The sequence below is a fragment of the Catharus ustulatus genome, chromosome 8 (assembly GCF_009819885.2).
Source record: "Catharus ustulatus isolate bCatUst1 chromosome 8, bCatUst1.pri.v2, whole genome shotgun sequence".
NCBI classification, from domain to species: Eukaryota; Metazoa; Chordata; class Aves; order Passeriformes; family Turdidae; genus Catharus; species Catharus ustulatus.
This window is the reverse complement of record NC_046228.1, coordinates 28,055,753-28,083,403: the sequence shown is the minus strand read 5'-3', so window position 1 is coordinate 28,083,403 and position 27,651 is coordinate 28,055,753. Positions and strand designations below refer to the sequence as shown.

Genomic DNA, 27,651 nt, shown 5'->3' with positions numbered 1-27,651 from the left:
AAAGTTATTAACATAAATAAGAAAGAAATTATTGTAACAGTTGAGCTGACCTCTGATCGAATTATCTGCTGGCAAGTCTCACCATATATCACATAACTTGCTTTTATTCTTTAGCAAAAGTGATGCTTGACAGAGGAGCAGTGGATAAAATATTGGAAGAGAAGTAACCAAAAATTCTCTGTCTCTACAAGAAGTAAAAATTGTTCTATTTTACAAAAATAGATTAAAAAATATATAGTCTGGGAGGAAAAAAGCCCCAAACCACTGTGATCTTGATATATGCCAGTTAAAATTCATCTGATTCCCCCCATTTTCTCTCATAAATCAAAACTGAGTACACAGATCCCAGGGATGAGGAGCAGGTGGTAAAACAGCATAAAAATCTCTTTTCTATACTTCCAGAGAGAAGTAATTTCATGTTGAAAAGAAGGGGTCATTTTTACTGCTAGTTTAGCCACATGGCTCCCAGGTACCAATTTGGTGAAGTATTATCCATTTTTACTGTGGGTCATTTGTTTCCTCTGCAGATCTCCTTGAGACTGATGGAACCGATACGCTGGATTTTTCCAGTTATGCTTTTGAGCATATAATGATGATTGGGCAGGTTATCTTTCCTTTAATCTGCACAAGGCATGGCAGAGAATGCAGGAATTTTATCCTCTGTAACATAAAAGCTTCTCCAATCCCAGCACCTGAAGGAGACACAGGCATGACACGCTGTAAATTGCCCATGTTCCACATTCCTCTAGGCCAGCTGTAGCTGCTGAAACCAAACCTACCAGGCACAGGTGTCTCAGAAACAGATGTGCACAGCTGGAGATTTGCTACAGAAAAGCTTGGGAATAAGAGCCTTGTGCTTGAACAGAAAACCTCTTTCCCTTATTAACCTCCACACTTCTCCAGCTTCTGCCCCAATTACATAAAATTGTCTGATTTTCATAATCTTTTAGTATATGCTCTAAATCTTGAGGCACGTGTCCCAAGTCAAAACTTAATGATATCAAGAGTAGCAAGTCACATGCCCCTGAGAGCCAAGAGATGGAACCTGGGTGTCACCGAGTCAGGGGTGTCACTGAGAGCCTGGACTAAGTAGTAACACAAGAGCCCTCGTGCCACTGCCAGAGAAGGCCCCTGGAGACAGTCCAAAACAGAAATCTCAGCTTCATTAAGACTCCCAGTTTTTCTGCCTTTCTATTTACGTACGTAAAGAGAGCATGGGATGGCGCTGAGACATTTGCTGTGCTATTGCCAAGGCAGGGCTGTGCAATCCTGGGAGCAAGGGCAGTTCTGAGAGTTAAATTCTTCTTGCTCATGGAAGGTAGTGTTCAACCCACAGACACAGGCAAGGGAAAAACATCATGACAAAACACCCCAAGAGAGAGAAAAGCAAAGCAGTGCAAGGCTGAGCAAGCATTCTGTTTCCATGATCAGTGTGTTCAATCACACAGCACTAGAGAATTAAATAGTATTCAGAAGGCTGAGTGCACTGAATAGAAATTCATATCAAGTTCATTCTACAGTATCAGACATGGTTTGTCACCATGCAAGGAAATGTATTTGAGCTACATGAAGGCTGATGCCTTATGTTTTTTAATAAAGTTGAGGACAGATTACAAACCTCTGCCTTCAGCCCCAGCAGTGGATGGAAGCTATTTCCTTTGACATACTGAATAACTTGCCTTTTTTGAAATTACAATAAGATAATGTAAAAAGCTTTGAATACCACATAATGTGAAGACGTATGGTGTTAAACTACAGCATCTGAAAGAAAATACTGTTGGGTATAAAAGAAATAGGACACTAAAGCAAAATAGACCAGCAGAATTAATCAAAAATGACCATGTGGTACCAGTCTAAAGGGAAGAGTAGACTGATGTTTGCTCCTTTCATTATGGCATCTTGGAAAGTTGTAACATTTTAATATTATGCTCCTGGTTCCTGTCTTTGTGCTAGGAAAAAAGAACAAAAAAGCAAACCCTTCCAGGGCTGCTAAACCAAGACCTGCCTTTTCCTGGCCATGTTCCTGAGCCACCAGTCTCTTCCCTTCACCGATGACCCAGCCCAGGGTCAGACTGGCCAAGGCACAGGACGGTGACACATCTCCCTCCTTTCTCAAGTGCAGCCAGCATCCAGCAGGGATGCTGCAGGGGTTCAGCTGCACAGCATGGGCAGCATCCTTCAAGGAACCCACTCTGGAGCACCTCCCTCTCAACAGCAGACATGGAGGACAAATGAGGATAGGCAGCAGGAGCCCAGCTACTGGCCCAGTGAAGGGAGTGAAAGATATTTGTCTCCAGGAAATTCAGAAGTTCACACTGAAGGCTGTAGGTGTCACAGGAATTATATGACATAGTTACTGACACAAGTCCACTAATCCCTTGAGGTGCCAAGTATTTTGAGACCTTTGGTATGAGTTATATCCTATGAGTCTGTCTAAAACTCACAAAGCTTAGAGGCACAGCTCCCTTATGGGGCATCTGTTTTGTTTTGGGGTTTTCCTTTTTACTATTGCACATGCTTTAATTTAATTTCTTAATTTCAGCCAGTGTTGATGCTCTCTTAAGAGAGCTTTTGAATACTGCAAAGAAAGATTCTGCAGAAGCAGCTTTCAGAAACCCATTTAAAGATCTTTATCTATCTCGGTGGCCCTGGCATCCTCCCACCACAAAGCTTTCCAAACACAACACGTGCATTTTTATGGTGTCTCAGAAGAGGCATGTCAGCCTTCAGGGCTAGTTCCTCGCAGCTCTGGGGAGGTTGTACAGCAGATGTAGGGAACTAAATCAAGCCAGCTGATTCCTGTGCAGTGTCATAGCTGTAAAATCCTCCATGAGGAACAATGTGGAAAGCAGTTGTATTTGTGCATTCATCATGCATGCCATGACAAATGACAGTTTTATGGTTAAATGCACTTGAATGGAAGGTTAAGGTTCATCTCTCTCCTCTGCCCTAGACTTCATATATCACCTCAGGTAAAACTAGGAGTAAAATAATACCTTAAACAGCAGATTTACTTTCTCCTGTCTTGTATTTCAAGTGTGCAGTAGCAATTCTTCCCAACCTGGTCTCTCTAGATTAGGCACGTACACCTGGAGGTTTGCTTGGGGCTTGGAGCAAGGGGAAGCCTCAGCTCCAGCAGGGACCCTGGCAGCTGCAGTGAAAGCAAAACCAACAGCACACAAAGCAGACAGTACCTGAACTGAGGCCAGCTCCAGGGGAGACGGTGTTGTGCTGTCCCTTTCTGGTGCTGAGCACTTGCCTGGGTCGGCTGTCAGCTGCAGAGAGCTGCTACAAGAAACCAGGCTCTTACACCGTTTCAGAGCTGTATCAGAGCTAAGATTTAATTAAGGCACTGACAGCTCCTATGGCATTAGACAGATAACAGGCAGATTTTATTTTCTTGTTAAACTGTGTGAGTTTCAAAATACTCATAAAACTGTGAGAAGTAAGTACACATGTTCTGTGCATGCAATGAGGAATCCAATGGTCAGTAAGTTTGTTAAAGCTGAATTAACTTAAACAGAAAAATCATTAAACCAAAATGTTTCTGCCATTCGTGTAAACCCAAAGGTAAGACTCTTTTATGAAACCTATGAACCTTTATGAAACTTAATATGAGCTTCTATGAAAACCAGAAGTCAGTTGAAAGATGGGGATTTTTGGCAGCTGACCATTTAGTACTTTGAGAAGTTGTGTCTCCTCTCCATTATCTTTGCATGTTATGAACAAATGTATTTCTTAGGTGCAGAGGTTCATCAGTTCCTTATTCAGTCATGTTGACATAGCCCTCAAAAAACTGAAGAACTGTACATGTTAAGTACATGAAGATTTCTAGGAAGAGTGACATTTCAAGGAGCTGCTCATTCCTCTATGGAAAAAAAAATTCTGAATTTAATTTTTTTCCAGCTTGGTGAAGGTAAGGTGGTTGCTGGATAATGATTACACAAAGACTGGGCTCCAACAGCACTTTGGACATGATGGAAGCTGTAGAGTGCAGATACTGCTCATGATTTGTAGGTTGTAAAAAGAGAGTGTTGTGGAGTTTTGTACACTTTGCCCAGTGTACTAAAAGAAATTATTTATTTAATAGGCTAGTGGGTTTTCTTTACATGGATAGCACTGTACCTTGATAGTACTATCTACTTAAACAGATTGAAATTATGCTCCTTCTCTTGTAGCTCCCATCCCAGAGAGATGTTTTAGGGGCCTTGTGTGTTCATTCTGCACACACAACTGCCAGGCAGATTTTGCTGCTTTACTTCCAACAGTGAACCAAAAGTCACATTTCTCCACTGGTAATAACAGCTACAGTTTGGCATATTGAATAGGAATCAGAGAGAGACAAAAAATCACACTCTGGGAAAACACAGCACTCTCTTCAACTAACAGTACTTACCACAAGAATAATAATAGAACGTATGTTAAATGGAGGTATAATTCAAGCAACAGAAAATGCCTTGGCTAGAAAAGATTGCAAGAAACAATCTGGGCATTGATTATCTGTGGCACAAACAGCTTAAAGGAGGGAAGGAGTCCTGAGTCAGTATTTCCTATGTTTATCTCTGCTGAATTCCCTTAGTAGTGTAATAGAAAATTCCTGGGTGGCTCATACCCCTCCTCAGCATGTGTTTCCATTTCTCCTTTGTTTGGTTGGTTTTTTTTGTTTTCTGTTTTGTTTTGTTTTTTATTTGTGTTTTTCCCCCCTCTAATTTTTCTTTATTCTTTATATCTGTTTTTATCCTCTCTCATGCCTTCATTTCTTTTTCTTCGTCTCCTCTCTTGAGCATTTGTTTTCTTGTTTCTTTCTTTCTTACTCCCTTTCCTAATGTATTTATTTTTCCAGGTATTTTCCTCTCTCCTGGTTTTTTTTTCAGAGGTGATGGAGATGTAGACAGTGCTGCTAAAGCTCTGGGCTGAGCTGCTCCTTGCTAAGAACAGGGTGAAAAAAGGCTGAAGAGAGCAGGAAAAGCTGCCTGAATTCTGAGCCTCTCACCTGCCCCTTCTCAGCTGTTTCTGCAGGAGATTGCCCTGGGGTGAGGAGGGATGGAGAGTTCACTGGGCAAGGGGAAGGATGTCAGAAGCCCACACAGAGGCCCAGACCCAGATCCAAAAACTTTTCACAGACATAATGGTGAACTATCCAGGAGTGGTCTCCTGATAAAAGGAGGCAGTAGTTGCCAGGTTTGGGAATTTGGAGCATTTGGAACATTTTTCCAGAAATGCTGCTCTTCAGGCTAATTATTTCACATTTTTCATCCAGAGATGAAGGTCATTTAATGCACTGAGCTCTCATCCAGGGGCCTGGGGGCTTTGGAGTGACAATTGCCCATTACAAACATCAGCTGTGGCTCTTCCCAATTATGATAAGAGATGTTCAGCCCTGGGAGAGACCTAAATAAACAAAACTCACCAGATTGTAGGGGATTGTGTCATTCAGAGGCTCTGATAGTCACCAGCTGGATCAGCCATCGTGCAGTGAAGCTCCCACGATCCAGGATTAATCAGCCAGACCTCAGCCCCTGGAAAACCCCTGCAAAGCAGAAATTGCCAACCAAATTCTCCTGCAGCCCTTCAGCCCATCAGTATCTCCAAGGCCTTAAGAGTTATCCTGCTTTAATAAAAATGCAAAGCTATTAATAGAAATCTCCCTATGGAAATTCTTTGTGCTGATTCCATTTCCTAATCCAATAGCTTTATAGAGTCTTGAGAAAAGCAGGTATATCTTGATCAAAATCTTGCATTTTTCAGAATGGAAAAGATGCAAAATGTAGCGAGACATTGTCCATTGAGGGTAATAGAAGAGTGAAAAAAAATTAGTATTTCATTGGCCTTCAAGGCTTTTGGAAAAGCCATTCCTGTGGCCAGAGACAAGCAGTCTGAATGTGACTGTGTATTTACACAGCTTCTGGTGTTAAAATACACCAGTGTGCTCAAAGTGGCCCTCAGAACAGGGGGCCAGGCTGTTCCAGCAATGGGTAAAGAAAAAATATTCAGTACATGGTTTACTGATCTGCAGTGAAATGGTTAATTTTTGTGAGTTTTATTGCACATTCATTACGAGGCAATTTGACGGGAAATTTAATAGGATTATTTTTGACTGCTGAGGTTAATGATATTACCTGTTTGGCTTTTATAAAATCTCCATAATTTAGCAATATTTATCTAAGTCACCATAAAAGTATAGAAATTGATAGTAAAATTACAGACAGCTGGGTACAGGAGGAAATGAAACAAATTAAACCAAACCCATGCTCTTAGGAAAACACAAATGCCAAATTAAGTATGTTAGGCTAACATTTAAATAATCCAATTTAATGCTAATAAAGGTACTTTAGAGCCAAGTTCTGCTTGATTTTCTATATGAGTGTGCAGAGGAAAGTATCAGTGGAGAGGCAGAGAACCTGGGCCCAACAGGGGTGCCAAGGGAATGGGGAGCTTGGACACCTGTAACTTTCCATATTCATTCACATATTCCTAACAGATTTTCACAAAAGTATAGAGGCACAGGTTTTGTCCTGGAGAATTGCTAAGGGACAGCATTCATAATGAGAGAGTATATAGAGCAACAAATGTTTTTGGTGTTTTAAGGCTTTGTTTGATTATTATAATATTTCTAATTAGTTTCTGGTTTACAATAGAGTTAGAGGCTATTTAACTCAGAGGTTTGCACGCCTGCATGGCTGCATCTCTGTTTGAAAGTCATGATTCAGAAAATTCCATTTCATGACAAAGTTGTTATTTAGATGGAGGCTCCAGCTAATGCTTTTGCCTTTTATTTGTCCCTTCATTTTCTTCAGGTATGGGTAAGCCAATTCAATAGAATACTTACAGGTTTTACAAAGTGGTGCTACTTGGTGAATTTTATTCAATGACTGTTCAGACAATGTGCAGTGCATATAAATCTTCCATTCCCACAAGAATTGAAAGAAAAAGAAATTTTTTTCAAGGTTTGAGAGATTTGTTTCACTGTACAGTACACATGTACAGTATGTGGCCAGGAAACAAAAGTCAAAATATAACAGAATAGAAAAGAAATATAAAAGGGAATTGTTACATGGCATACATCAAAAGATGTCAACAGCTGTTCCAAAAAGCAAAATAACTGAATATGACTATCACTCACAAAGGATGATGGTGCTGTAACTTTCACATAAGATGCAATTCCCGAATATCCTTGACTCTTCTTGCTGCCTGTAAATGTTTTATGCCTTTTCCTGTGTTTTCATGTAGTTATGACACTCTTCATCTCTTGCTGTTTACATCTCAAATGAGTACCTGAGATTTTATAAATTGTAAAAGATCTATTTGGATCTGTGCTAGAAGCATGCCCTCACAGGAAGGCCTGCAAGAAAAGGAAACTAGAAAAGTTGCTTCATTCAGAGGCCCACAATGATGTGTGTGAAACCATCCCAATATTCCCCTTTGTACATGTAATTTCACAGACATCAGTAGAGCAGGTCACTCAAGTTATGCTCATGAAGAATTTTTTACTGTAAGCACCTTTGATTCAGAGCCTGGTGAGTCCAGGTCTCCTGAGGACTTCTGGCAGATTTACAACTGAGAAAAGTCACATGTGTTGGCTTGGTGGGGAAAAAAACCCAAACAAACCCATAAATGTTAATAAAAATATGTTCAACTCTAGAGCTATGACACTTGGAGAACTCCTGGGGTGCAATAGCACAAGGAAAAGAGTAGCAATTCTTAATTGTAGGGACATTTGTTATTTCCCATCACAAGACTGTACATCCGGGGCTCATTCTATGGCTAACTCCTAGAGACAAAGGTGAACTTTTCCTTATTTAGGTTAAATTGAAAAAAGTATTTCAAAATAAGGCTAAATTAAAGATTAAGGAAAGAAATTTATTCCTTATAACTGTTTGTTTTTTAAGAAGTGCTTTATCAACAGATTTGATACACTTTGTGATATTGAAGAAGGAATAGCAATACAGTCCTGTGCCTAGATTTGTGCCTGGAAAAATATTACCTATATGCTGTCAAGTGCTCCAGAACTGGGTCTGTGGGAGTTTCCAGCAAGAAGAAGGAAGGGTAAGACAGGAAAATTCATGTCTGGAAGGGAGACACTCGATAAGTTCAAATGGCTCTTGGGAGATACAGAAAGTGTTCCGTGACCAGAAAAAGGGATAATGGAAAGTAAATGCAAAGCCAGGAAAGAGGAAGCCTGTGTTAACATTCCAGTTCATACTGCCCCTGTAGCACTGCAAATCCCTGTGGTTTGGTTTCCAGCAGACAGCAGGACACACAGACTGGGCCCCTTTCAGATGAACTGAAAGGTTCTCTCTGCTTGCTCCCCACAGGACCAATCTGGAAGCTGCCCAAAGCAAAATCTCCTAAAATGTGCACAGGGTGGATTTTAACCACCAGCTGCATGCCAGCTCCTGTCTTCTTCAGACCTGCTCCTTTGGGCTGCACTGTCTCGCTAACATCAGCACAATCCCAGAGACCAGGACTTCTTGGGATACAGGAATGGGAGGATGCTCAAGGTCGACAATCTGGACTTTGCTGACTAAGAAACTTGGAAGGCCAATGTCTGGTGAAGCATCAAAATAACAACACAAAAGTTTGATCCCTCTTCAGTCAGTGGAAAATAATAAAATGTAGTAGAGGAACTGGAGTGAAAGGAAAGAGCTGATGACCTGGCACAAAGGTGAGGAGGGAGACAGTGGGAAAGGCTGAAACATAAAAGAACTCAGACATTGTAGCTTGAAACTGTGCTTATGTTTTACATCACAATAAGTGTATTATCAAATATTTCCATTGATGCCAAAGCAAAATATCATCTCTCTCCAAAAGCTCTTGCCCTATAATGGAGTCTGTTTAAAGTGTTTTTGAAATAATGCTGAAAATGCTTGAGGTTTGCTTGAGGTTTTCCTGTGACCAAATTAAAGTGTAGGGAGTTTGACTCATGGTCTATTAGAATTCTGGTTAGCATGCACATTTTATCTCAGATGTTTTGATAAAACATCTCTGTGTGATGTCATTACTAATGTGTCGTTATCTAATGACTTACTTTTTCAATCACAATAGGACCCCATGCTCCTGGGAGTTAAACAGAATATAAATATTCCACTTCTTACCTGCTGCCCTTCTGATTTGAGTTGGAAGCAGTAAATAGTCTCATGGATGTATCTGATTTGATTTGCATTGCTGAGGAAGTCAATCCTACAAAAGAGAAAACTAAGTAAAATAGATGTGCTACTTTCATTTCCTTCAGTCAACCTTATTCCATGTCAGATAAGAATATACTGTGCCATATTTTCAATTTAACTGCGTTCCTCAGTTTCTCTGCTCCCAGATATTTTCATCCAATGTCCAAAGTGGTTACAAGTCTGCCATATGATGCCAGAATATTACTTGACTGAGCAGCAGGATAATGGGATAATTCCCTCATGTCTTAGAATGAACAAGGAAACCAATTAGCTTACAAACATAAGCTGAGGAAAAATAGAGCAAGTTGGACAGCACGCAAGCAGAGATGCACAGGAGGAGGAGGGGCAGCACCAAGAATCTCAGGAGGACAGCAGTGTTTGAGAGGTTTAGCTCAACCAGCTGACAAATTAAAGGTTTCAGGACACTGGATGGAGATAAACTGAGACTGATTCTTCTGTGTTCAGCATCCAGTAATGCGTACCAGATGCTGGAGAGCTGCTTTGGTCATTGGTGATTCCAGGAGAGCCCTAACTCAGGCCATGCCTCCTGACAAGGCAGAGCTCAGCCTGCCTGGCCCCAGTAGGCTGTGGCTGATCCCAGACTGCAGAGCTGTGCTGCTGCTGGGTAACTGAGGGATTTGGCACTTATCAGGACCCCAAGGAGCAACACCCCCACGGTTTACTGTCTGATGACAGCTCCATCCATCACATCCCATCAGACTGTTATTGCCTACAGGTCTTGGCACAATAAAGGCAGTAAAGAAGAAAGCCATGGTTCCTTAGTCTCTGCATTTCTGCTGGTAGTGGTGCAAATGGAAAGGATTTCTTTACATAACTAGGGTATTTTCTGAAAAGTTCTCAAAAATCAAGAGCATACGAGAGCAACTGAACTCACATATTGCTCCCATGGCCAATCTTTACAGACTCCCAGATAGGCAGATTTCTAGAAAGGACTGGATAAGAATTTACATTGCCAGATTTCAAATCTTTTTAAAGTACTATGATGCCAGCCATCAGGGACTGGTTTCCACTCCCTCTGCTTTTCCCAAGGAAATATGGCTTTGCACCTCACAGTCCCAGCTACTGTGCTCAAGACCTTGCACTCTGCTCAGCTGCCTGCCTGGTGCAAGTTTAGGAATGAGAGGCACTGCTCTGCTGAGCTGCAGTGAGGAAAGCTCTCCACCCAGGAGGAGCTGTGATGGGAGACCCTCACTGCAGGACATTTGAATATATCTGTATCCCAATCAAAACTCGGGTTTAGTTACTCTTACATTGCAATACTGTAACATGTAAAAAGAAATAACATATAAAACATGTTAGAAAAAGAGAAACTTACCAAAAATACAGAAGCAATATTTATGTGATCCATCATCCCAAAACAGTATGAATGCTGTGCCCACCAGAATCCTAGAAAAATCAAGAAAAAATAATATCATTTGTGTTTGTTTACCAAACAGTTTAGATTTATCCAGTTGCAGTGATTTTTTCCTGTTTCATATAGAGCACATCAAGAGAGGAGCATATACACAGTGTGCTGTTACAACATCCACCCTATTAGGGCAAAGGAAGCTAGAGTAAATTGATTAGGGAATTCACCATTCAGTGCTTCCCTCAAGTGTTGCATCTGTCTTTTACTGATTAATAATGAAGCATTAATGAAAATATTTCTGTGTCTCCATGCTCCCACCAATTAAATATGGTGCAGAGAAAAACCATACAGCCTTTGGAAATTCTTATTTGTCTCACTTGCAAGACAAGCAGTAAAGTAGTTCTTAACTGGGAATATTGGTAAAACAAGATTTGCATTTAAGGGTTTCAGACTGGTAAAGATGGATTCTTAAGCTGACATTTAAGAATCACTGACTCTCAAATACCACATTAGCAATCAAGAAATCAACAATGTTTAGAAGAAATGTAATTAGCTCAGCATGCTCTGCTTGAAACCAACACTGTAGCTATCAGCTGCACCAAGTGCCAGGAGAAAAGAAATGGGGAATTTGTTTTCCATTGAAATACATTATATTTTACTTTACTAAGGCTATGAGAGCTTGAGACATTAATATTTCTGAGAAACTGCTGGAGCCAGCTTAGATCAGGGTGGATTTTTCTCCATTAACTGAGCAAATTCTGGGAATGCAATCTGTCTTTCTCTTGCTTGGTCTGTACTAAATGCATTGCCATGACACTGGGCGAGACAGCCAGGCAGGATGTATGCGAGGTTATTAATGTGTTTTCATTTCATTTATGTACAGAAATTACGGAGATTGCGTTTGAGACATAATTGCATTAGGCTTTATCTAAATTGACCTTCTTATTCTGGCCTTAAGTGGGTAGGATGTCAAGCAAACAGGCCACAAAAGCCAGTACTTCTGGCTACAGATGGCAAAGCTTACAGGTAGGGAGAGAGGAGCAGTTGGAACCAAAGTAGTGAATATTTACTCAAAGCCAGTCAGCATTGGTAATGCTTTAATGTGACCACTGCTTTGAAATTTGTTTGAGTCTATGGTCCTCTCAGATCACTGCAGGATCGAAAGCTGCCACCCTTCCTGGACTTCTTAGCAAAGAAGGTATGGAATAAATCCTAAATGTGTTTGGGAATTGAACTGGACACACAAAGCTGATCGCTGCAGTATATGATGCAGGATGACTATTAGCTCCCACTGTACCTCTTCTCCAAGCAAAAGGGGCTTTAAGTTCCTCACTGTCTATCACTTTAGCACTTCTCACAAGTATCTTTAGTGCATTTGGAATTGGAGAGAGAGCTGAAGCATGAAATCACACTTCCTTAACTTATTCAGTGCCAACACCACACTTTTCTCAGTGGAGAATAAGAAGGAAGTCACACCCTTCATGCCCTTGGACCTTCCCAGCACTAAAGGCTCTGTCCCTGCAAAAACCACGGGGTGCAGTTCCCCAGGGGAAAGAGGTCACCCATCACTTGCTGACGAAGCCCCACTTCACCCACCAGGTACCCAGAGAGTGAGAAGTCTCTTGATAAAAATTTCATGTGACCAGAGACTGACAAAGAGTTTTCTAAAACAGGCAAGAAATATGAAAGGCACTGGGTTGGAGAAGAGTGACAGAAACAGGAAATGTGCATTTTTAGGAGGAGGGCAGGACAGAAGTGGAAGTGAGTGCTGTGGTGCTCTTAGACTGAGAGCCAGTGTTCCTAGGTGCCCTGGTCAGATAAATAGCAATGCATTAGTTTTAAAACTCTGCTCTGAAATGTCACCTTCATCTCCATTGATCTCTATTACCAAACAGGTCCTTCACTGTCACTTGTGACAAAAGGCATTAGTCAATGAAAAGCTCTAAATAACTTGAGGAAGACAAGAAACCTCTTGTCTCTTAGCCACACAAAATAACATTAGAAAAAAAAAGCTAAGAAAGTAGGGCACTGAAAAAAAGCATCTTCTACTGAAACTAAAAATTGAAATATTCTATTCTAATCCTGTCACATTTATCAAAAATATTTGGTGGTAGGGTTATTTTTTCTCCTCTAGAAAGGAAGTTTCTGTCAATGAGGAAATAGCCTAGTGAAATGTTCTTAATATTTAATCCCCACACTACACCAACTGCTACACCAGGACAGCTGGTACCACAAATCTACCGCAAGGCTGAAAGTTATCCAAGACGTCCCAAGGCTGAAGTTGCATGTGTGCCACTGAACCAGCCCCACTGAAGCACTGAGGGAGAGCTGGTGGCTGGCAGACAGCGACAGTCCAGGCTGCTTCAGCAGTGCCTGCACACACTGCATCCTCTGTCCCTCTTCCTGAAGCACGGGTACACACTCCCTGGCATCTCTGCTGCTGCAGGACAAGTTATTCCCCCAGCATGTGGCCAGCAGGATGTGCTGCTCCTCTGAGTCCCTACGAGCACACCCTTGGTTTTAGGATATCAGCTCTCTGGCTCGTGCCTCAAGCTGTGTGTGCTTCCCCACTTCAAAGCCGAGCATGCATGCACCATTCATGGAACAGACAAAAATTGTATTTTGGGTGAGAACTGGTGAAAGGCTTGCTCACAAATCACACCCTGGAGCTCTGAGCTTGGGAAATGTATCACAACTGCTTACAGTGGGCACTGTTTAAATTCATCCAAATTGCAAAGTTAGTGCTCTGTTTTCCTGCCCTAATAGTCTGTCACAATATTTGTTCTCTGAGCAACAGACTTGTGCTTGGTGTTCAGTCCAGCAAACCCTGTCAGCAGAACCAGGGTGACTCAGTTGCAATGTCCCAGCACTTTTGTCCATCTGCCTGCAGTCAGCCTCCCCCAGGCTGTGCTCCTCCAGCCAGGTTAGCTGCAGACTGCCTGTCTGCCATTGTGCAGACCATGCCACCGTTTGGGGGGCATATAAAGTGAAAACTTGTATTGAGCAGAGCAGTTGTCCATGAGGACAGGTAGGTAGGTTTAGGCAATGATTTGGAAAGCTGGTTGCAGCAATTCCTGTGATCATTTTGGACAGCTACATTGGGGAAAAAAAAACCCAACAAAACCCAGAACAAAACAACAACCAAACAAAAACCAAACCAAAACAAAAAAACCACAATCGGTTTTGGAGACATTTTTGTCAATGCTTTAGGTCTGTGTGATGAGCTGAGAGCAATGGCCCTGCTGTAACCACTAACATACCCATGAACTGCCATCACATCCATCTGTCAGAGCTCGGTGTTTCAGAAGCTGTCACCAGAGAGGAGTTTCTAGGGAAATGATGTTTTTCTGTTCTTCCCTTAAATCTCAAACTGAAGGCAGACGAAGGTGGCTGTAAATCCCCCTGGTGCTGTCCAGTCAGAGGGACATCTCCAGAGAGCTGAAGGCTGAGGCACAGTCCAAAGCAATCCTTGCAGTGACACAGCCCTGAGACTGATTTGCTCTGCTGACACATCCTTCATAACAAAGAAGAGAAATGGAAGCAAGAAGATGCCATGAGGGAGGGCGTGCATGTGCTGGCTCCACATCACCCAGTGGGATGCAAAGGGAAGGTCTGGGCTCCCTGAGGTCTCCCCAGAGTCACCACTCTGCCCTACAGCTTTTCTTAGATCACTCCTGTGCCCTTATATACCAGCATAAGTGTTGAACTACAGCTTTTGTTCCTTGTTTTCCATAAATATTGCAGTAATTAGCTGAATTTAATTACAGTTATCATGACATAACAAGCATTAATCAGATTCTAGTAGCAGCTGTATTTTGCTCTTTTGAAAGCAAGAAACTATTTTAAAACTATTACATTAAAAGCATAAAATTATTTTAAAATCAAAGTAAAAAGCATTCTATATATAGGGTGGCATTATTCCAGTGCACACAAACACCTCAAAATAAAAATAAAAAGGCCATCTTGCTGGGATGAAGAACCTCTTACAGGGACAAAATCTAAAGAAACATTTATCTGGACAGTGGACTGGACCTAAAAGGGACACAGAGAGAACAACATAAAAAACAACAGTTTTCTCATTTCTGCTATTTAGGCTGCTGAGATGTACTTTCTGTAAAGATGCCCATCTAATTACAGCATCATAAAGTTCTTTAAATGTGCATAAATTGCTCTAATTCACACATCAGCTCCTCCTTTGCATTGCAAGAAACATGTCAGTGCAATGTGGATCAAGCCCTTTATAGATAAAAAGCAGTTTACTTTTGAGATCCTCTGCTCATTAGCTTTCCATTTTCCCTCCTCCTCGTGTAACGTGGGATCCATTTGGGATCAGACATGAAACGCAGAAGTGCTGTGGGAGCTTCCCACCTGCAGACCCCTGAGGATGGTGGGCAGGACAGGGTGTCTGCAGGGGGTTTCAGGGAAGTGCCTGCACATGATCACACTCAGCATGGTTTGTTGCCTGTCTCCTGCACAGCTTCAGGGTTCTGCACCCGTGGGATTCTCCTGGGAGGTTTTTGTATGCATAAAATTACAGATGTGTGAATGAGTCCTGATTTAGGCTCAAAATTAAGATACAAGCTGCACTGCATGTGAAGCATCTGCTATTAATGGCTATTCACAAGAATTAGGATTTAGATCCTATTTTTGCCTTCTAAAACTGATTATCTCATCTTAAACGAGCACCCCTTCCAAGCTGAAGGTACCCTTGTTATGACACAACTATTGCTACCTATGAATAGAAAATGTACCAGGCAGTGCAGCAGTTCCAGAAAGATGTGTGATATCATGCAATGACCTGGGCAGCTACATCCCAGGCAGTGAGATGGTCACACCTGGTTGCTGTACCCTCCACATCACCTCAGCTGGGTGCTGCCCCTCTCTGTGGCACAATCCCACCAAACAGAGCAGCAGGACTTCTCACTGTGCACTCACAGGACAGCCCACCCCTCTGCTCCTCCACAGGATTGCAGAAGCATCTTAACAACTCCCTGCAAGCTGAAGTGTCCTATAAAATGTGTCAAGGCAGGGTTGCAGTGCTTTATGGACAGGCAGTCTGGGGCACGAGGCCAAGGGAAGTTACAGCTTTGCACAACTCTGAAGCTGTAAAACAGCTTACACAGATTGCTGTTTTAACACTGGTACTTCTGACTCTCGTCCTGCCTTTGAAACTAATCCTGCTGCTTTCCAGAGCTTCTCAGGAGAAACATCCCAAGTTGTAACATATTTCATAAGTGCAGAGATATTAAAATGTGAAATATCTAGTCCCTTCTTATCCCAGGTGAAGAAACTTCCTGTGATTCTTCACTACAATGACACAGAAAGAGAAATACTTATCATTAGTATATGAATACCTTGAAGCAACATAAGCAATATAAACTCCCTTTTCCCCCTTCCAAGTTAGAAGTTAAAGTTTAAATCATACTTTAGGAGCTCATATAATATATTTATTCCTCCAGGCCACACACTTGCATTAATAGTTTTCCATTTCTAACTCCTGACACACTGTGGAGAGCACTTTGCACTGGTTATTTCCTCCCTTTCTTGATAAATGAGCCCACCCCGTAAAGATAAGTCTGAGACACAATCCTGTCTTCCCAAAATCCAGTTATTAGTTTCTATACATACTTCTTAGGGACTACTAAACATCACAAATTCTCACTGGGGACACAGGTGGCTTTGGCAAGTAACAGAAAGCACATGCAACAAAACCTACACAGATTTGGGGCCTGGGAGTAGATGATCTTTAGGGTCCCTTCCAACCCAAGACATTCTGTGATTCCAGGATTCTGTTCTGTGATTCCAGCAGGATGCCAGGGAACCTGCCTGCGTTGAATCATGTTTACATAGGGAAAGGAAAGGGGACATTAAATATCTCTGTCTTCAAAGGCAAGAAGGAAAGGCTGCATGCACACCCTTATATATACACACACACATATACATCTATATATATATAACCATCCTATACACACACACCAACAGCCTCCTCCACACTGTGCTCCCCTCTCTGTGCCACAAACAGACCCCTGCCTTCCTTCACTTCCATCACAGAAGGCTTGATCCAGGGCCCAGTCCAAAGTCTTCAGAGCCTGAAAAGTTCAGACAAGTGCAATGGTGAGGGCGAGATGCTAAAGGAGAACTACCCAAAAATACACCTGCCTTCTGATGCAAGTCCCACTGCCTCCTGTTTTTCTTGGATGACTCCCCATGCAAATTCGCACGAGCAAAGCCTTATTTAGCAATTAGATAAATCCCAATTGTCACTGCAGGAAAACAAAATGGTTGATTGAAGTAACTCCTCTGAATTCTAAAAAAAAAGTGCCTGGGACTTTGATTTTAAAATGTCCTGTAGTGGGTAAACAGAGAGATGGAATAGGTCCTTGGATGAATGAGTGCTGACAGCCTTCAAAAAAAAAAAAAGTCAAAATCAAGCTTTGGTTTTTGAGCCTGCTGTGCATCAGAACATTAACCTACTTTGAGCAAAGTTTGCTAAGCAAGCAGCAGAGACAGCAAGCAGGGCAAGCTAAAGGGAGCTGCCTGTAACTCCTTTCTCCTTCCTTCAGAGCTGCAAGGCCTGAACACAAGGAGAAAAATCCAGCTGAAAATCTGGCTGCCATGCAAAAGTTTAAAGCCTTCGAAGGAACCCTGTGGCGAAAATGAAGGTACTTAACATTTTGGTATTTTCCCATCTGTTTGGAAAAAAGGAAAAGGCTGACTTTAATTACATTTAGTGGTCAAAAATTGAACATTTTATGTGTGTGTGAATTTTAGTATTGGTGACTGTAAAAATCTCCCCCGGGTTATTTGCAGGGACTCACATAGCAGTTTGTCTCTGTGATGAGGTATCAAAAATTATTACTTATTCAAATGTGCAGTCACTGCTGAGAATGGCACTGCTGACATTTCCATCTCCTTCTGAGTACTACTGACATTTCCTAACTATTGGAAGGGATAAATAAGTATGGACCCCAAAAGATGCTGAGCATTTTTACCATGACAAAAGAAAAGCATTGGATTGTAAAGTGGGAAACAAGACATAATTTTTCAGGAAAAATTGCTTTCTTTTATGGATTATTTTTTACAACTCTGTAATAAATGCTCCACAAAAAGGACTTTCCAACTGCATCTGAAAAAACCTTATATGCCCCTTTAGCACAACTCCAGTGACTTTTCATTTGTAGTTTGCCTCTTCATGCTAATTATCATGTGCCCTTTAATTATGGGAACAAATTCTTGCAGGGGATGCAATTAAAGATGTAAAAGATACTTCCACCTAGGTTTCTTTTTCCCTCATGGAGTTTCTAAGTTCCTGGCATTTAATTTTTAAGAAAGCTTTTAAGTCTGACTGTGTGGCATCATAATTTACAGAGCAGGAGTCTCTCTCATATCCCAAATAGCAGCTGATGAATTTCAAAGGCTTCCTCCTGAATAAACATCCAAAACTCTGGATAGTTACTGAGCTCACACAGCCTCCTTGTCTCTGGAAAGCAGAGAGCTGTGTGTGCAGACACAATTTGTGTCACAGTCTGTCCAGCAGCTGAAGCTCAGGCTGCTGATTTTAGACAGGTGAGAATTCATGTAAGGAATTTTGATATTTCTATTTCAGAAAACTAAGACGTGTGCAGAACCAGAGAACACAGAACACCTTTTGGCTTTTACCTAACAATTCTGAAGCTGCTGAAAGGCTTGCTTTTGGTTAGGATCAGTAGTCAGATATAGATGCTGATTGCTTTTTATTTAGCCCACTCAATTGAAAGCAAGCCCAAATATTCTGCACTAAGCTTTGTCTCTGCTTGAAGCCTAGAAGATGACATTTCTATTTAGTGCATACACAATTTAAAGAAGTGCAGTGATGAAAAGGAACAAAACAAAACTCAGAATTGCAGTGTTCTTTGTAAAACTTTGTTCTTATAATTTTAGACTAAGCTTTAAAAAGGAATATATTAAGGGTTGAGGAGGAATGATAGACCATAAATTATTCTGAAGTTTGGGGGAAGGAAATCAGTAAAACATTCCCAACCCCCTCACTGCAATGATGTTTGACAGAGAGAAGTGGTTCTTAGTAAGAAAAAAATAAAACATCCTAATGAATGTTGAATGAACAACACTCTGGTGACATTAGCAAAAAGCCATGCAATCACTGTGAAAAACAATCCAGAATAATGGTGTTTATGAAATTACTTGTCCCATAGTATGAGGAATTACTTCGAGTCAGACTTTCCCTGGGAAATAAGTTTAATTCCACTTAAGGTTTCCATCTTTAATTGCTACCTCAGGGGTTAATCTTGTCCTGACTTGGGAGAGAACTGCAGGCAGAAAAAGCAGAACAGAAATTTCAAACACTTCGAGGGTTCCTTTGTTTTGTTTTTTTTTTCAGAATGGACCTCTCTTTTTGAATCTGAATATCTTTCTGGGGGTAAAAAAAAACTTAAAACATTAATTTGTGGTGATTCTCATAAAATAATATTTAACAAAAAAAAATAAAAATGAGGGGAGAAGATGGGGAAGCTTTTGCAATGTTTAAAGGAAGACCCTTTTTCAAACACAACTGAATAGGAAGAGAAACAATAGGACGGCAGGAAGAGATAAGGACAAAAGGTCTGGTCTGTTCAGTTTTTGTGCAAGGTTGTAATTATTCTGTTGTGTGTGGGGAGAACAATGGGACACTATCACAGATAAATCCTGTACCCTTCCTCTGTGCAGGGAGAAGCTGCTGCAGCCAGGCTGGGCTGCTGGGGAGCACATTTGCAGGCGTTCACAAGTTTCTCACCCCAGTTTTCCTAGAAGCCTGTCACCAAGGGACAAAGCAGAAATTGCTCCCTGCAGGAAATTCCCTAAGGAAGGGTGTTCAGGGCCTGCAGTCCAGGTCAGGAGCTGGAGGTCAGGAGGAGATGTGCTGCAGCACAGGTGCACTCCTCAGAGCTCAGGGGCCAAGGGTGGAGCTGGGCTCCAACCCATCACTCCCATTTTCATGGGATCTTTAGCTGATATTCTAAAAGAAAATGACTTCTGGCCTCACCAAGAGAGAACTCAAATTCAAATCACACAGAGTTGATTTCACCCATCAAGGGCATACAGATCTGAAATTTTTCCTTCCTTGGCCTTGAAAATTAATCTGACTGCTCTCTGCTCAGCCTCCTGAAAATACCTCACTCTCACCATGCTATGCACAGAGGCTTCATGCAAGATCAGGACTGAAGCCAGCAGTTTCTCTCTAAGTAGCACTTCACCAGGCTTTGCAAATCACTTCCAGAGGATGTTTTCCTGCCTGAATTCTAGGGCCCAGAGCAGCAGCACTAATTAAGTTGCTGCTGTGCTCACCCAGGTCTCACTGTCTAGGAGTGATCATCACCCTTGGGCTGCTGCTGAACACATTTTGGTTTTTTTACATGTGTGTCCATCCTTCCTGCTGAGCTAGGAGGTGAAGGTCCAAACCACAGCTTGTGTGGAGATGCCAGGAATGGGATTCCTTCCCCATGCACTTCCCCAGGGCTTGGGGAAAGACTGAGCTGTAGTGCTGGCTCACTCCTGCCTCACCGAGTTATCTGGGGAAGACAGAGGACACTCTTAATGAGAGAATCAAGGGAATTACTTTTATTCTTTATGATCTTTATTTAATGATTTAACTTCAGAGTAGTGGAAGATGGGTGGCTTGGGAAGGTAAATGGTAGCTCCAAAAGACATAGGAAAGGAAGCAAATATGCTGTGGGTATCAAAAATCCCTGAATTAATTAGACCAATAAATGCATGGTACAAGCTAGTTTAGGCTTAATGAAATGGGAAAACAAAAGAAAAACCAACCAACCCCCCACCCCAAAAAAAAATTAAAAAAAAAAAAAAAAAATCAAAGTTTTCTTGAATTCAATGCATTCCCTTCATTGAATGTTATTTGGGGGGAAAACTAATTGACAGAAAACCATTAAATTAGAAATAGATAGAAAATTACCATCTTGAGTGGTTATGAAAAGGTTTGCAAGTTATGCAAATTCTGGTTAATTCATTGCTTTAAAATACCTTTCTAAACTGCAAAAGGTGATTTGGATTCTTTCCAGTGTAACCTTTACTGCTAGGGTTCATCTAGAAATACCTGTTTTACTATTTCTGGTTAAATGAAAACCTGTATGGGAGAAATCTGGGAGGTGAAGGAGGGGTTATTGCAAATAATTCTGGGGTAAAGACTGGCAGGTGTTACAGCTCTCCCATGTGGTTTATATGCTATTTTCTGGTTCAGAAGCAACATTCAAAAAACCACCAGCACAGTAGCATTTAATTATAACAGAAAAAAATATAATTCTTCCCCTCTGTAAACAGCATATTGGGTTCCTTTCCACCATTTAATTTTATCTAAGAAGACAGCAGGAAACAGAAGCACAGTATTTTCAGATGTCTACACGCACGTGTCAACATTTCAGAAGTTCTTCTGATTTCTGATAAAGTGGATGGATCTTATTTTCAAATATTACTGTTCCAATAACAATGCCTTTTTATAAAAACAGGCTCAATTATGCTTTCACAGCAGGAATGAACAGAAATGTCCTTTAGAAATTGAAGTGAATGTGTCAAGTTTCAGTCTGAGGATATAACCATTCTCATTTTTCCTCTCTCCCCACTGAGAGGAAGTCTCACCCTACAAAGTATGGTGAAGTATGTCTAACCCTGGTAAATAAAGGGTGCAGAATACTAAAACATAAATAAGGGTGGGTTTATGGCTTCTGGAGTTCATGTCAGACTAATGACAGTTTGTGATTGTCTTCTGGGGTCCTTTTACCACAGGGGACAGCAACTGTAACTCACACCACACCTGTGCTCATGACAACCACTGGCAATAAATATTATTTATTTTACATACCCTAGCACCACTAGATAATGGTTGGCTCTTTGATTGCACAGCCACATTAAACAAATGCTTTAGCATCAATTGCACAACAAAAACACCCATAGGTGATTTTGCAATGCAATGCAATGAACCTGGTAAATTCATAACCTGTAGCTGTTTGAAAGCTGACATGGTTGAAATAGCACATTTTTTTACTAGAAGGTTAAATTTACTTTCAGTTTGGGAAAAGGGGTATTTTTAGGGTTTTTTCCCCAGAAAGTTTTCAAAATTAGGAAGCCAGAAAATGACCAGCAAAGCTGTCAAGCCCTGTTGCAGCACATTAATTGATCACCCTGCTGCACACACATTTTTGTTTGGATTCAGCCCATGCTGGGTTTACAGAGTTACTCATTTCCACACAGTTTCTGAAATGGCTGTGGTTCTTTATGGGCCAAATCAACAGCTCCTGCTGATTGCAGTGGCACTGGCCCAGGATCTCCACAACCAGTGGGGTTCACAGTTTACCTTGAACTCCACTGGCAAAAATCCCTGTGCATTTCCCATCCCCATCCACCTCATCTCCACAGCACCAACATCCAGCAGGAGTTGACTCTGTTACACAGCTTTTTGAGTTTTAGCAACAAATCATAAGCTGCTGTAGGTATAACTATTAGTGCATGAATAGAATGGAAACATTAGATTTTGTCATTAATCACCCTGTTTATATGTTGATGTAGGGGAACAAAACAACATACTTATTGCTCAGTAATAAGCATCACTGAATCATGTTACTGATACCTAATGTTTAATTTGCTCCTTTCAAAGGCTGTTTGTTTCAAGTCTTTGTGCATCCACAACTGTTTATGCTTAAGGATATGAAAGTGACAAATTATGGCAGAATGAGTGCTAGAAATCCACTGGGATAATAATGAATGATCAATTACTATGTGGTTGTGAGGAATTTGTTGAACTCTTCAACTACTCCGAGGCATTCACCACTCAATTTACATTCACTTTTGTACTATGAATATTAAATTTTCCTGTACAGAATCCCCCTCTTCTTCCTTTTCATGATGTAAATGAATGTACACTCCTCTCTGAATAGAAGTTCTTACCTAAAGTATTTTTCACAGTAGTGACCAGGCTGAGCTACAAGTTAATGGACAACCTCCTTGTTCTTGAGCAATCCAGATCTTTCTCTGAATTTAAAACCAATTTTGCTTCATCAATTCCATGAAAGATGACATTTCTACAGTGTAACATGTAATGAAAGTAGGCTTAATGTACTGCTCAGGAAAGTTACAGCAGTGGCTATACAGCTCTGAACACCGGAGTTTCACGAGGCAGAGAATGCTCAGCCCTAACAAGGTCTGCCTGGCTGTGGTTTTTGCAACTGGGAAGCTGGAAGAGTCACAAAAGATCATAGAATAGGTTACATCTGAAGGGGCCTTTAAAGCTCAGCAGCTGCTGATAGAATGCAGGTCAGGATCTGCTGCATCAGGATGTCAGAGGTTGCTGTGTCCTAACAGCAGGGAAATCTTTAAGGCTGTCAAGGACGCATAATCAGAAGACATGAAATACCCATATTGTGCTAAATAAATGAATTGTGATGGGATTTATTACAGCAAATAGCAAATTAATTAATAATAGAGATGCCTGAAATGCAGCAAAGTGTTAGTGAGCTGGAGAGCCTTTCACTGGAGGGAGCAGTTAATGGAAAAGCCATGTAATGGTAGAAAGAACTCAGTTACAGGCTACAGCCATGGCTGGTCTCTGATGATAATAATGAGATTAAGTGTCAGGATCCTACAACTAAGATTGATTCCCCCCCAACAGAAAGAAGGTGGAAAAATGCAGTTTCTCATCACTTTTCCAGGCTGGTCCATTACACCAAGAGGAAACCAAGCTTGCATGTCAAGGGGAAGGGTCAGCAAGCAGGAGCAGCAGCAAGCAGCAGTGGCAGTGCTCTCACCATGCCTGACTCCTGCAGTAATGAATGTGGTGTGTCACTTTTGGGGACTGCACAGTTGACAAGCCTGCCTGCAGCTCTGGCTGCTCCTCAAAGCACAGCGAAGGTCACAGTCAGCGACTTCCCAATTCCAGGTCACTGTTGCACAGCAAGCTCCCCTCCAGCGGTATATGCATTTCACACCTAGCTGCTCCTTTTGTCAAGCTGTCATATTTAATTAAAATGCCGACAGCCTTTAAGGATCTCTACAATGTGCAAAAAATACATAAGATCAACACTTCACACTTCTACCAGCAACTATTCTTTTCCAACGGTAATTTAATTTGCTTCCTCAAGAACTAGAAGTTTTTAGATTATTTTTTCCTTTTGCTGTTCTTCATGAAAGGCAGAGGAAGAGCCTTCTAATCAGTGCCTTGAACTCCTTTGTGCTGGTCTGCTCTCAGCCAGGACATTCTCCACCCAGAGAAACTCTCCTGCTGTGAAGAGCTTGGGGTGATGAGAATTCTCACTGTGCACTCTCTCTCCAGTTCCCTGATCAGAGAAAGATTCTTTTTAAACCCACAAGTTCTTTACTTGGCATTAAATCCATAGGTGGTTAATCTATCTGACTCTTTATCTGACTCTCTTTGAGATCACCAAAAGCCTTAATCCACTTCTGTGGTATTAATCCGAGTGCTTGGTTTCCTGATGTTGTTCTTCGGGTAGAGCCATGAGGTGATGACTTCACCCCTGTGTGTAACCACAGACAAATCCTTTCACATCTCTTTCCTCCAGGCACCATAAAACCTCAAACTTGTAATCTATTATATATTACATTATATAGCAACTAATTACCATCTCTCTTTCTTTTTTTCCTTAAATACAGTAATAAGATGCTACTACAATTACAAATAATTTACGAGAGCTAGAATTTCTCTCTGCTTTCAAAGAGATGTATGAGGTATTAATCTCTACCAGCACAGGGCTATCAGCACTATAATTCTGTGTGTGCCCTGTCCCTGCATTAACTCATGCTTTGTTTTCAACATTCGTGCATAGCTGTGGGGACTAATGACCCCTTGTGATATTGGGTCCCAGTTGCACCAGATTCTCTACCTCAGTAATTTCTATTACAGTGCACCTCTGACCATGCAGATGGACAGACAGACATACAAGGCAGGCTGAGAGGAGGAATGCTCCCCTCAGCATGCCTGGTGTAACACAATAAACCAGAGACAGCATCTGAAACAAGCCTGATCCCTGTGAGCTCCAGTCACTGCAAGCCCATCTACCCCTCAGATTCCTGCATCTTCTCATCTGTGTGCAAATTTATTCAAGTTTAGCTTGCTCAGCCCATCAACTCATCTGCTCAGAGTAAACTTATCCCCAAAAATATGACAGAAAGCCTCTAAACTGAAAACAATTCAGGCAGAAAGCACTAATGAAATAGGAATGTTCAGTCCCAGCAACCCCCCTCCTTGAGGACGTTTGTGGGAAATCACTGCCTGTGTTGTATTTCCACTTTCAGGAGAATAAGCAATGTTACAACAACAGCCTTCCTCTCACAATTTGGGAGCCCCTCTGGAGTGGGTGAGTGCCCAGGGAATGGGATGGGATAGGATGGGATTGGATGGGGCAGGTGGGCCCTCTCCTCTCACCCAATCACCCTCCATTCCTTCAACTCAGACAAGCAACGCTTATCCCCAGCCCCAGCTCCTTTGCTCCACTGCAAACCAAGTGCAAATAATTTCTAAAGCTGTTCAAGGGAGACACCTAAAAATGGCCAACGTACTCAAAAATAGTATATTTCATCAATTCATCTCTATAAAATATGCTCAAGGGAGCATTATGGTGGAAAATGGATTTTGCTTTGCAAATGTAATGATTCATATCATGATTATCTGTGCATTCATCCAATCATAGCAGAAGAACAATGTCATATTACACATCTGACCAAACACAACTAATCAGTATAGATTGAATAAAAAATTGAGATACTCACAGAGGGGTTTTTTTGCTCTTCTCTTTTTTTCTTCCAACTCAATCTGTAGAGTTACATAAAAGAAGTATTAGACACCAACCTGGTAAAGAAAATCATGATATTCTAATGAAGTTTAAAGTAGAAAATCTTTATAAATTACTCAGGTGTAAGAGTTACTTATTCTATAAATACCTTTAATATCTATATATATTTCTATAGACTAAGACAGTAAAATAAAACCAGCTAAAAAGTCTAAAACTCAGGAGGTTATACTTCAAAAATTATTTGTATCTGTTAATTCAGAATATAAAATATTATTCAAAAATTTAAATAGAAGTGAAATTCTTTAGCATACATGAGGATTGTTTAAAGCTCCAATTGCTGATTTTAATGGCCATTTTTTTGCGAAGATGCACATGGAAAACTTGGTGCAAATACATTCACATTCATGAAAGAGAAGCTAACATGAGGCCATTTAAAAGGTCATTGCATGAGACCTGAATGGACATGCTTAAAAAAGGGAAAAAAAGATGAAGAAGATGAAAGAATGTGCTACAGCCCAGTCTGCTTGGAAATATCTCCCCATAAGAAATGTTTCAGGGGACTTGTGCCTGCACAGCTCTGACTCCTGAGTGTTGCCACAAGCACTTAGAGTCATGACAACGTGGGGTATTTCACCCAGCAACAGCTCTGCTTACAGCTGGCTGAGGAGGTACACCCAAAGCACCCTTGCAGCCTCTGTTCAGAAGCAGCAGAATACACTGCATTCCTAAAACACAAAATATTCAGCTCTGCCAAGGCCCAGATCCAGCTCTCCCTAACGGCTTAAACTGATTGTGTCACAGCTGAAGTTCTACATATGTTAGGAATTGGGAAACACGAGGCTGCCGAGCCCTTTGGTGGCTTGTGAAGCTCCAAGATGCTCGGTGCTCAGGCACTGGAACAGGCAGGTGTTCCAGATGGCATCTGGGCACCCTCCTCATGCTGCTCAGTGGAGGGAGCCCACTCACAAAGGCTACTCCCCTGATCCTACCACTTAAACAGAGGCTGCACGTTTCCTAGGAAGGACATTTTTTCCCACCCCTCCTGTTTTAGACAGCTTCAGAGCTGGTGCCTGTTCTCTGCTGATTAGAGCTGGTGAGTTTGGCTGCACCTCTGGCCAGCTGCAGGGTGGAGGAGCCCAGAGTCCTGTGCTGTGCTTGTCACATCTGCTTCCTGATTTACCCAGGAGTCGACAGGTAATGAGGAGCAGGCTGTCCTCGCTCCTCACAGATTTCTGGCTGACATCACAGGGCTTTGCTGCCTGGCAGAGGTCCTGGCATTGCTGTGAGAGTCAGCTGGCGAGTGGCACTGACCCACACTGTCCCTGTCCCAGGGGCTGCACATCACCCTCCCCACACCTGCCAGCTGGGCTGTGATGCCCCAGGCAGAGAGATCCAACCCTTCCCGTTCCAAGCACAAACCTGGGCCAGTGACAGCTCTGCTTGTAGCATCATTTCCTCAGCCTGGACTGCTGACAGGGATACTGTTCCAGAAAATGCCCTAAGAGCCTCAGGGGAATCTCTTTGGCCTGTACCCCTGGATGGGGGCTGCTGGCCAAGAAATAATTAAAACAAAGGATATTCAAGATCTTGGAAAGAGGAGAAAGGAAATATCTAAGTTATTTTATACACTGTCAGAAACTGGATTTCTGGATGACTCTATTGTTTTCTCAGCTGTTTTTTTTTTCATTTGTTTCAGGTCTTTTTAATCATTAAAGTGTGTCATAACATAGTCAAACACACAGAACTATACTTTGGCATGGTTCAAGCATGTGTTCTTAACTATGATTACATAAAATGCACATAAAAATGAACAATTGTCATTAATCTGCTTTTTTCCCTTCATTTTCCTCTTTTCCCTTGAATTTAGTGATGTCTCTTGTCAGAATTATTCAGTCATTGAGAATCCCAGTGATGTGACAGAAGGAATTGAAAATGATTCCTACCTAGCACGTTGTCAGGCCATTGTCAGCTACCTGGTCTTCAGCTGAGCACGTGTTACTCCAGTTTCTCTGTCAAGCCCTGGTTTATCTGCACATCTCAGCAAAAGCCTCTCCCCTTCTCTCCCACACTGTAGTTTCATCATAAATCTCAGCACACAATGAAGTGTCACTGTGTTTATCCAGAAGGAGGAAGGCAGGAATATATCACAGCATGCAGAACAGGCTCTTAACTCTTCACTTGTTTATTAAACTGCTTGAAATGCATAGGGAGAACACGTCAATACTGCTAAGGTTAATGACATTGATTCATAGCAAGAGGGAACCAGCGTTTACAGTCAAATGATCCTTAGTAATTGTTGTAATAAAGTCTGCAGATGAGCTCTCGA

At 41.6% G+C, this 27,651-nt stretch overlaps 1 long non-coding RNA gene across 1 annotated transcript in view; it reads right to left on the bottom strand.

Annotated features, from left to right (window-relative positions):
• LOC116999168 overlaps positions 1 to 25,367 on the bottom strand; it is a 36,418-nt gene extending 11,051 nt beyond the window's left edge. The window contains exons 1-4 of the long non-coding RNA XR_004418532.1: positions 25,303 to 25,367; positions 10,504 to 10,574; positions 9,096 to 9,180; positions 5,411 to 5,530 (exon numbers count right to left, since the gene is read on the bottom strand). This is a non-coding gene — a long non-coding RNA (uncharacterized LOC116999168). The remainder of the gene's footprint in view (positions 1 to 5,410; positions 5,531 to 9,095; positions 9,181 to 10,503; positions 10,575 to 25,302) is intronic.
• Positions 25,368 to 27,651: the final 2,284 nt, after the last annotated feature.